At 34.3% G+C, this 11,998-nt stretch overlaps 1 non-coding gene across 1 annotated transcript; it reads left to right on the forward strand.

Moving 5' to 3' along the window:
• Nucleotides 1-523: 523 nt before the first annotated feature.
• Nucleotides 524-630, forward strand: LOC148546036 (small nucleolar RNA R71). Its single transcript, XR_015901409.1, has one exon. It is a non-coding gene; the product is annotated as a small nucleolar RNA R71 (small nucleolar RNA).
• The last annotated feature ends 11,368 nt before the right edge of the window (nt 631-11,998 follow it).

An 11,998-nucleotide genomic window follows, 5' to 3' on the forward strand; every position in this document is an offset into this window, starting at 1 on the left:
CCCTATAAACTTTGAAATCACTTAACAAACAGATCACGGCATCAAATGGTAATAAAGGGAGATAAAAATATAGCTTATTTAGGGCTCAAAAAGTATGTTTTCAACCATTAAGAGAAATTGGGAAGGAAACACAAAACCGTGAATTTTATATGGATAAGTGTGATGGAATATTGATAAAACCACTCAAATTAAGCAAAAAATGTATCACTAAATAGCGGTGCATCAGGTGCTCACTGTTGAAACTTGCATGCCTCCTAATTGTTGAGTAATTACATTAATTTGTTGTGACATGACTTTATTTTGAGCCAGCAGAGTGTCCAAGGTATCTAATTCCATAACTCCTTTCCTAATTGATCTTTCAAAAGAATAGAGGTATTGATTATTAGCCACCATCTCAGTTAACTCCAATGATTCATTAGTGGTATTTTTTATATGCAGAGATCCTCCAGCCAAATTATCCAATTAAACCTAGGAGGTAAGGGTGATCCCATCATAGAATATCTGTAGTTGGACACAGTCTGCAAACATGTTTGGATGGCACTTTTTCAGCATCCCCTTGTACCTCTCCCAAGCTTCATAAAGGGACTCTTCTTCATGTTGTTGGAAAGTCTAAATATCAGTTATGAGCTTGGTTAGCCTCTGAGGTGGGAAGAACTTGTTTAGGAACTTAGTGACCAAGTCCTCCCATGTAGCTATACTCTCCTTGTGCTGATTATCCAGCCACTATGTAGCCCGATCCCTTACAGCAAAAGGGAGAGAAACAAATGATAAACCTCAGTCGGGATGCCATTTGTCTTAACAGTGTCACAAATTTACAAGAAATTGGAGATAAAAGAATTTGGATCTTCTTGCGGGCTCCCATTAAACTAACAATTTTGTTAAACTAATGTAACAAGATGATGCTTCAGTTCAAAGATGTTGGCATTGACAGTAGGTGTCACAATGCTACTTTCACAACTCCCTGTATTAAGAGTAGTGAAAGTTCTAAGGGTCCTCCTAGGTTGAGGAGCATTAACATTGTGATTTGAATTTTCTGCCACATTAATTCAAATTCTTCTTGAACTGCTTCTTCAATTTCTTATTCAACTTTTTTATTTCTAGCTTGTTTCCTTTGTCGCCAAAGAGTTCTTACAATCTTAGGATCGTATTGAAGAGGTTTTTTATCCCTAGTGTTCTGCATAGACAAAAACAACGAGAAAATCAAATTGTAACTCCCTTTACAGCGACGGAGGGAATTCCCAGGGGGTAAAATAAAAACAGTAAATGACTAAAACTTAAAGAGGTCTAATCTAGGTAATCAATTGATTGATAGTTTGTTAACTACGATTAATCCCCAACAGCAATGCCAAAAACTTTATGCGGATTTTACAAACCACAAAACACCAGCAAGTGCACCGGGTCGTAGCAAAATAATAAACCACGGTGAGTGAGTGTCGATCCCACGAGAATTAATGGATTAAGCAAGCAATAGTCAACCGATTATTCTAGTTAGACAATCACAAATTTGGGTTTCAGAAAGCTTTAAACATAAACAACAATTAAATAAAAGCAAATAGTGAATGTTGAAAGGTAATATGATTAAAAGAGTTAAGATTTTAGAGATGTTAAACTTCCGCATTAATACTTTTCACTTTCCACCTTAATTATGCAAAGATACAATCATGGCAAATCATCAATAATCAAACTCCAATCCCTTGACAATTGGATTGCTCTTTAACCTAATTAATCGCTAATCCCTTAGTCAATTATTTACGAAAAGAGTTAAGCACGTTTACTAATTCATCAGCCACACAATTCTTAAGATCTCCCTTAGTTGATTTTATGTCACTTATCAAGTCTAGTTTTAAAACTTAAGAGTTATGAGAATCGGTTTTCAAGCTTAATTCAATTAATCAATTTTTTCAAGAAGTTAAAAGAATTCAAATCAGAGAAAAATTGTTTCCCAACACATTCACCCTTTAGGATGAAGAACAAAAACCCATTCTTAAAAAGATATCAATGCATAAATCAAAGGTAGAAAAAGCTTAATATATTAACCCATGGAATCAACAAAGCTTAACCAAGGAGAATTAGTTGCTCATACTCTTCCGAGGAATCCTTGAAAAAAAAAAACTGCCAAAGGAGAGAAGCTCAAAGTGTTTCACTTCTCTCCTTAAATACCAACCCTAATGAAATTCAAATTCAAGCTAAATAGAATCAAGTTTAAAACAAAATGAAATATTCTTCATAAATGATTGCCTCTAGCAAAGCTTTCTATCTTATCTTCTTGCAAATCCTTAATTAATGCTTGATTTGTGGGTTTGAGTGAATTAGATAATTGTTGAAGAGTTGGAAGACTTAGTGGGTATATTGAGGTACCTGGGAGTGGCTAAGGATCTCATGAGAAACGTGAAGGGTTTACGTCACACGTAGAGCTCAAATTCAATTTGTTTCACTCACTAGATAGATCACGTGGTGCGTGGCTTAGTTTTCCTTTAATTATAGTCTCTGTTATTCCATTGCATTGTACGTGAAAAAACTTACGTCCCACACAAAAGTGAAATAGTGTGTACGCATAGCTCATGCGTATGCATGCTTTCTCAAAATCCTCTTGTTATATGTACGCATGAGTCATGCGTACACATGATGGCCACGTCCTACATGAAAGCCTTAACGTACCACGTCTATTTTTCTACGTACCACGTTGACTTTGGGGGTCATGCATATGCACAGGTCATGCGTACACATGAATGAGAAAATTTCACCATTTGTGCGCACGCATGGGTCATGCATTTGCATGGCTTCTGTTTTGGCATTGTACGTCAATGCTCCCATGTTGTACGTTGGAGTGTCTTATGCCTCTGGGAGTGCATAGTTAGTTTGACATGGCACGTTTCTTTTCCCACGTTGCATGTAAAGCTTTCTGTTCAATTTAAGGGCTTTCTGTTTGTATCTAGAGAGCTTTCTGTTTGTTCCTCCATTCTCGCTCTTGTTGCTCAAAGTGATTCCTTGCCTCATTTTCTCTTTGATCTTTTCCAATTCTCTTCCAAATTCCCTAAAATCAATGAAAGAGCACTAACTCAAAGCATTGCTCAATTAACCATGAAAACATTGTTTAAGTTGCAATAATTCTTAGTTTATTGAATCTAATTCTAAGAGAAAAATACTAAAGATGCGTGACGTTAGGATTTTTGCCAGTAAAGAAGTTCATAAAAATAGTCGCGTTGTAGATATAGTCTCTAAACCAACAAAAATCCCTTCGTGCAAACGTTTTGGGTGTCACAAGTAACAAACCCCTTTAAAAATTGTTAACCGAGTATTCAAACCTCGGGTCGTCTTCTCAAGGAACTGCAAGGAAGTATGTTCTTATTACTGGCTATAAAGGTTGTAATCGGGGTTTAGAAGGTGAGAAGCAAGTGGTTTAAATGACAAGTAAAGTAGATGGCAATTAAAATAATTAAACATTGTAAAGCAACTTTTGGCAAGGTAAGAGAAATTGGAAGTCCAACTTAGTTACCTCCCTCAACAATAATGAAAGTTGAATCTAAATTCCACTTAGTTAACCTTTACTAAAACAAAGGAAAGTCAAGGGACTAATTAGTTTGACCTTTGAATCCTATTTATTTCCTAAGAAAAAGTTAGGATTATTGAAATTCAGCTCAATTAGCAAGATAACAATTATCAATTATGCTGAGTTTAATAATGTTGAGTTACTGATTTCTTAACCAAGACCAAAAGGGGAAAAGTAAAATTGCTGGAATAAAAATGTCCTTAGATGGGAAGCAATGGTAACACAAATTAAGAAGAAAGCAATCAATAACTGAAATACCTCAAATAATCATTAATTCAAATCATAACATGGGAAGGATTCATAAGTCAAGTTGGCAACATTTATAGGTACGAATAAAAGAATTAAAGTAAATATTAAACCTGGATCGAGAGTCACTCTTACAAACTAAGAGAAGTCCTAAATCCTAATCCTAATCCTAAGAGAGAGAGAGGAGAGAACCTCTCTCAAACTAAATCTAAATCATAGAAAGTGAAAATTGGTGAGCTCTCCCTGAATGGATGCATTTCCCCACTTCATAACCTCTGGTCTATGCCTTCTGGACTTGGATTTGGGCCAAAAAGGGCTTCAGAATTCGCTATGAGCGTTTTCTGCAATTTCTGGTGCGTGGCCTCTGTCACGCGTCCGCGTGGGTCACACGGTCGCGTCATTCGGAGCATTTCCTTGCCACGCGGTCGCGTCAGTCATGCGACTGCGTCATGTGCGTTCTGCTTAAGGCGCGCGGTCGCGTCAGTCATGCGGCCGCGTCGCTGTTGATTCGCGCTTGGCACGCGATCGCTTCGTCCATGCGATCGCGTGGATGCCAGATTCTTCAGAAGCTCCGTTTTGTGCTTTCCTTCCATTTTTGTATGTTTCCTTTTCCATCCTTTAAGTCATTCTGCCTTAGAAAATCTGAAACTACTCAACACACTAATCAACGTTATCGAATGGAAATAAAGGTAATTAAAATAATTAATATTAAAGCTTAGGAAACATGTTTTTCACATACATCATATAATAAGGAAGGGGAAGTAAAACCATGCAATTAATATGAATAAGTGGGTGAAGGATTGAATAAATCACTCAAATTAAGCACAAAATATATCATAAAATATGGGTTTATCAATGCGCACGCATCAGTATCTAAAATAGAAACATAATCACTTTTAAGAAGAAATTAGAAGAATGTACATTGTTGTATCGATTAACTATCTAACTATATAAGGATTATTTTGAAAGAGATTGAAAAAGTTTGGTACCTCACTCTTCCAATATATAGTTTCCAAACAACTATTATGCAAAATATCTATGTAACATTTTTTCATTAACATATACTAAAATAACTATTTTAATGATGACATTGAAGTAATTTAAAGGAGCAAATTTCTTAAAAGGAGAAAAATTTGAACCACATTTAAGTGTTATGGTTTAATTGGTCTTAATTTGGGTTGAGTTTTTTTGTTCTTTTTTTTTAAAAAAACAACATGGAAATCTCATACAACAAAATTTCCAAACATAGCCTTTCCATAAGTTTCTTGATAGGTATTCCGAGGGTTACCGGAAATAGTGATTTAGATCTGAACGTGAGGTCTAGGCTCTTTTTAAGATAGTGTCCGACTTGTGCTGGTACCGATGTGCTGTCGTTCGAGTTTCTCTTGAGGAGGTGGGGGTGGTACCTGCAAGAGACTTTGATCCTTAAGTTAGCAAGGGTTTTAAGCAGATTTTTAGTAGATGGGGTTCTGAATATACCTGGAGTTTTGTTAGTATATTTATAGTAAAAAGATAACCACCTTTGAAGTAGTTCCACCTTTGAGGATGGGTGAAAGTTCCTTTTATGTTGAAAATTTGTTGAGATCTCCCTTCTAGATAAAGCAGAGAGATAGTAAGAGATATTTCTAGAGGCAGTTACATATTCAGATAAGTAGGGTAGAACTACCTTTGTCGTGCCCGACCTCTATGAGGTCAGGTAAGTAGATGAGGCCACCTTTCTGGCTGGGCTTTTATTCTTTTTAGGCCTGCCTTAATGTTTTTGGGCCAGGGTATGAACAGTGCCCCTGCTTGAGTCTGAGCTTTTATGAGGTCGGGCTCAAGCATTTGTGGATTTAGTTTCCTTCGTCGGGTATACCACCTTCAAGAGGTCGGATACTGGACCTGTTTTAAAAAAAAAATTTGAAATATTGTGCCGCTTAATAACATGGTGTGCGTTACGTTGCGGTTTCCTTGGGATCTGTGCGCATCATCAATGAAGGGTGCGAAATGTCATTTTTGCTCCTAGTGTCTTATAAATACTACATTCTTCCCTCTTTTTTTCCTTTTCCACTTCTGAAACATTAGCACCATTTTCTCTTTTCCTTCACTTCCTTCTTTCTTGTACTTTGTTCTAGCATTCAAGATTTCTCTATCTTGAAACTTTTAGAGGATTTTATTCACACTTTGAGAGAGGATCGTTCATATTTTTGCAATTTGTATTGCCCTTTTGTTTTTGTGCTCCTTCAAGGTTGGTGCTTTACTTCCTTTTTATTGTTTTTTTGTATTCTGGGTAGTATTCATGTTTGTTTCAAATGAATGGTGATTTTGAAATGTTGCTTGTGATTGCAATTTTGAATTTGGAGTTTTGCATTCTGTAAATCTGATTTTGGTTGTTGAAAGATTTTTACTTGCTTTCTTTTACTATTACTGTGATTCTGAATGTGGGGTTCTATATTGCCCCCAAATGATGCAATTTTGGTATAGGATATGTCTTCATTTCTACATGTGAGAGATATAGCATAACTATTGTGCTCTGGGAGGGTTTTACGACATTGACCCGAGCTCTTTTGAATTTGTGAATGCTTGTGTTGCTTATGCTTTACGTTCGTTATGTTGGTGGTGATCTTTGAAATTGACATGAACTTTTAATTGCTTGCCTTGTTTTGTCTGATTTGTAGTGATGAATTTTTGTTTTGTTATATTGTAGGTGTAGCTTATATGTCTCGTTCAGTAGTTCACAGCATGTCATCTAAGGTCCCCTCTGGCTTGACCTGGGTAGATTTAAGTGTTCTTACCTTTGTACCTGTTAATGATAACGAATATGCCAAAGTCTTTTGTAGACATCATAGGTTATGTTTAAGTCAAGAGGATGAGAGGAATTATGAGATTGTTATTGCTAACCTTGAGGAGAAGGTCTACTTCTCCCGATTGATAGGTCGGAACGACATTTCATATATGTCTATGATTTTTTCTTTATGAAGTTAGGGGTTATCTTTTCTTTTTCTGAGTTTGAGTCCAAGGTCCTTAAATTTTGCAATGTTGTCCCTACCCAATTGCATCCCAATTCTTGGGGCTTCTTAAAAATATACCAATTTTTTTTGTCGGGAACTGGATGCTCGACTTTCTCTTAAAGTCTTCTTTTACCTATTCGTGCTCTCAAAACCCTTTAGCTTTAAAAAACAAGGTTGGCTCTCTTTCCGTTCCCTTTAGGGTAGGAAATTTTTTGCTATTTTTGATGAGTCCTTCCACGATTTTAAAAATTATTTCTTTAAGGTCCGATCTGTAGAGGGTGTCCAACCTTTTTTCTTGAATGATGAGTGATAAGCCCCTTTTCCCTTTGTATTGGAAAGAAAATCCTGTGATAGTAAAATATAACTTGGATGACTTAGACAAGGTAGAGAAGAGTGTGGTCGGGGTGTTCCAGGAGTTCTGGGGCTAAGCTCCTTATCTGAATACAAAAAGGTATCTAAATTGATGTCATTCCTCGATCGGGTTGGCTAACTACTATCGAAGATTTATTAAGGGATACTCTACCAAGGCTATACTATTAACCGATCTTCTCAAGAAGAATCAATCCTTGAATATTGTCAAATGAATGTCAAAAGATCTTTGATGAGTTGAAAGCTGCTATAAGGAAAAGACCAGTACTAACATTGTCCGACTACTCAAAGGTGTTTGAAATCCATACTGATGCTTCTGAGAGTCGCAAGTTGAATGATACAGAGAGGCAGTACACTATCCAAGAGAAGGAGATGACTGCAATGGTGCATTTTTTGAGAACTTGGCGTTATTACTTGCTTGGTTCATACTTCACCATCAAGACAGATAATGTGGCTACAAGCTACTTCCAAACTCAGAATAAGTTAAGTCCCAAACAAGCTAGGTGGCAAGATTTGTTAGTTGAGTTTGATTTCGAATTTAAGTACAAACCAGGGCAAGGCAAATGTGGTAGCAGATGCATTAAGCCGCAAGACTTTGTTGGCAGCCATTTTCACTGTTAAGGAAGACATTATATGCATCATCAAGAAAGATTGTATCATGATCCATTAACCAAGAAGTTAGTGGAGTTATCTAGAGAAGGTAAGACCAAAAGTTTTGGCTAGATGACGACCTTCTCTATACCAAAGAAAGAAGATTATACATTTTTAAGTGGGAAAATCTGAGGAGAAAGTTAGTAAAGAAATGTCACGGCACCAAGTGGGCTGGTCATCAAGTCCAACGAAGGACCTTGGCATTCATTGAGTTTTCCTATTGTTGGTTTCAGATGCGGGATGAAGTGTAAAGTTATGTGAAGACTTATGAAGACTTGTCTTGTGTGCCAACAAGATAAGATTTTAAACAAGACACCAAGTGAATTGTTAGAACCTCTGCCTCCACTGGAGCTACCATGGAAAAGTGTGTATTTGGATTTCATCTCTGCCTTATCGAAGTTCAAGCGATTTGGATCTATCTTCGTAGTAGTGTATCGATTATCAAAGTATGCTACCTTTATATCTGCTCCTACTAATTGAATTGTAGAGGAAGCATTATGACTATTCTTCAAGAATGTGGTAAAGTACTGGGAATTATCTAAGAGTATTATTAGTGATCGAAATTCATGCTTCACAGGACCACTATGGATGAAGTTGTTCAAACTTCTGGATTGGAGCTTTACTCCTCAATGAGTTTTCAGCATCAAACTGATGGGTAGACTAAGAGAATAAATGGCTTACTTGAGTGTTATTTGAAGCATTTGTAAGTGCTAATCAAAATTGTACAAAACTCCTAGAGATTGCGCAGTTCTCATATAATTTACAAAGGGGGTGAATCCACAGGGAAGAGTCCATTTGAGATTTTCACTGGACAATAACCACGCTCTCTTTCTTGCTCTTACTCAGGGAAGAGTCCCGGAGCTTATCACATTATCAAGTCTTGGAAAAAACAAGTATATGTGACTCGTTCTTACCTTGACAAAGACGCAAAGAGCATGAAGAAGTGGCAGACAAGAAGAGGAAATACACTAGTTATCAAGTGGGAGATAAGGTGTTAGGGAGGTTGCTTACAAAGTACAACTTCCCCCTTTATTAAAATCCATTCAGTCTTCCATGTAAGTATGCTTAAATCATATTATGGAGACCAAGAGGAACTAAGTAGAGGTGACTCAAATCAAGCTCCACCTATGATAATTATATCATTCGACAAAGAGATCGAGGAGGTCCTAGCTAATCGGGTTGTGCAATAAAGAGGAGTATCACCAAGTATCCAATACTTGATCAAGTGGAAAGAACTCCCAATAACAGAGGCTAGTTGGGAAGCTCGTGAAGATCTGTGGTAATTCCAAGAATATCTAGAGTGCTATTATGAACAGAACACGATGATGACGTCTGCATAACAGGTGGAAGAGGATGTCACAGTAAATTTTAGAATGTTACATTTAACGGTGTTTATATAATATTCTTGAATGTTTGAGATTGCTCTGGATGATTCCTAAATGATCCAAAATATCCTAGAAGGTCCTGGAATGCCCAAAAAGGTTCTAAAAGACTCTGGATGGTCATAGAGTATTCTAGAAGAGTGTGGATGTATATAGAAATATAAATAGTAGTGTTGAATAATTTATAAGTATTTAGAGAAATGTGATAATTTAGATATTTATAATGAAGGTTCTGGATACTCAATTTGGACTGTCCATTAAGAAGGTGGATGACTATAAATAAGAGTTGAGAGTTAGAGTTTGTGTATTAGAGCAAACACTTTAAATAACAAAGTGTTCTTTCCGCCAAAACTTCCTTTCTCTTGTGTTATTAGCTTTCTTACTAAGTATTGAGGATTAGACTAACTTGATCTTAACTCAAAAAATTGAGTAAGTTTAAATACCGACACGATAACGTTAGAGTGTATTCATCATGACATTGGACTATGATGTATGCCACTCAGATAAAGTTTTACTAAAAAAAAATACTAGCAATTTTTTCGAAAAATATTTATCTTACATCTCATCATTTTAACATGTTTACTTATTTTTCAATACATTACAACATATCATATGGGTACAACACCATAAAAATGGAATAATATTATATATATATATATTCAAACATGATTACAAATATAATAAAATCGTATTAGCATTAAAAAAAATTTAAACACTAAAGGACATAAATAAAATGGTAATATTAGAAAGACAAAACTTAATTTATTTAGTTTATTAATTGTTGCAATAATTAATAAAAAAAATGTTTGGTAACCAAAAAATATTAGCCAAAAACAACCATACTTTTCCTTATTTAGCATTCATTAATTGTCGCGACAATTAATAAATGCTAAATAAGGAAAGTTCCGACTGTTTTTTTTGTCTACCTAACATTATCCAATTAATAAATATTAAGTAATGTAAATTCTGACTATTTTTGGTTAATTTATTTTAGTTATTAAATATTTTTATAAATAAATATACACCAATTTAAACATAGCACAAATTTAAATAGAATTGTGACTAATAATCTAATGCATGCCACTGATTTTTTCAAAAAAAAAATTTCATCTAATTCTTATTAATTATTTTATTTATATTAAATATAAATTAAAATATATTTGAAGAAACTGCATGATAACATTATTATTTAAGCATGATTTTGAAAACAATGATTTTATAGAAAAAATAAATTCTAAAGTAAAGATATTATAAATAAACACTAAAAAATGTAAATGATGTGGCAACAAAACGAATATAACATAAAAGGGACAGGATACTTATTATTAGAAAATATGTGACAAAAAAATATAAATAGACAAACAAAAATGTGAAAAAAAATGATGAAGGGCTTTTGAGACAGTTATACACATAAAATTTTTTTCACTTGAGTAATTAATTTACTAATCTGATATAATATTTTAAAATAATTTTTTCTTGAATAAATCTACTGTTCAAATTAAAAAAATGATCAATTTAATTGTAAATTTAATTATTTGTTGCTATGAAAAAAGAAATTTAAAATAAATTATATTTAAAAAATATTTTATTTAATTGGATTGACTACTACAATTAATTACATAGAAACTGAAAATTATACAAATCAATGAAATACTTTTAAGGTAAAAAAAATAAAATAAAAGAAGAGATGAAAAAGAAGAAAGAGAATTTAATATTAGAGGTGCTGTATTACTATTACATATACATGCATTAAAAAATATTAAAAAAGTAATCATGTACATATATATTATATTGCAAAACATATAGGTTATGATAAAATAAAAAATATTGGATTGAAACAAACTCATAAAAAAATGCATACGACCTCACTTAAATTTTTTGGAATCAAAAGAGCACTATCATTAGACTCATTGATTAGTTTGTAAGTTAGTTATTTAGTTAGTTATGCTAGTTCATTAAGTCAGTTAGAATGATAGCTAAATTAATTAGCCTTCTAGTAGCTCCTAATAGAGTATAGCTTGTATAAATAGTAACAATGTAATTAATTCACATGAGTGAGTTCATTCTTTCAATTTACATTAGTTTCACTCTTCTTTTCTTCTTCCTTTCTTCTCTCTTTTATCAAATTTTCTACATTTCTCTTCACTCTATTCTCATCCTTCTCTCAAAAGCTCACACCATAGAGATTGATGAGAGCTCCATTTTCTAGCACACAGTTTTCACATAGTGCGATGAGTGTGGGAGAGATGAGAGTGTTCCGATCAATAAACTTTTGAGAGAAAGTTCTAAATCTGCCATTTCTCAAATTCATCGATTCACGATTGAAGCTAATTTCAAAAGATGTGATTCATGGATGATCCAAGTGCTGAAACAGTGAACTCATACACACAACCTAGATCAATGGATGTGCGATAACTCGCTAATCTTCTCAATCAATTGAGCACGCTGCAAGCTCAAAATAGCAAAATCAAATCCGAATTTGGTTGCAGATTCAGCCAGTCCATATTTCATACATTCAGTTGAGAATCCTAGGACTCCTATTGTTTCGATTATTCTGAATGTTACAAATTATCACAGTTGGAACAATGCGATGATTCGTGCGTTGAAAGGAAAGAATAAATTAAAATTCATTGATGAAATCATTATAAAACCGAAAGAAAATGATGTGATGTTTGAGACATGGAAAAAATGTAATACGTTCATTGTTTCCTGGATCAATTTGTTACTGAATAGTGATATCATCGATAGCGTTATTTGGAATAAAGTTGCTTCTGATCTGTTGATGCGCATAAACGTGTTATGCTACGATT

This window comes from Arachis ipaensis, chromosome B9 (genome assembly GCF_059453495.1).
Source record: "Arachis ipaensis isolate K30076 ecotype BB chromosome B9, ASM5945349v1, whole genome shotgun sequence".
Lineage (NCBI taxonomy): Eukaryota > Viridiplantae > Streptophyta > Magnoliopsida > Fabales > Fabaceae > Arachis > Arachis ipaensis.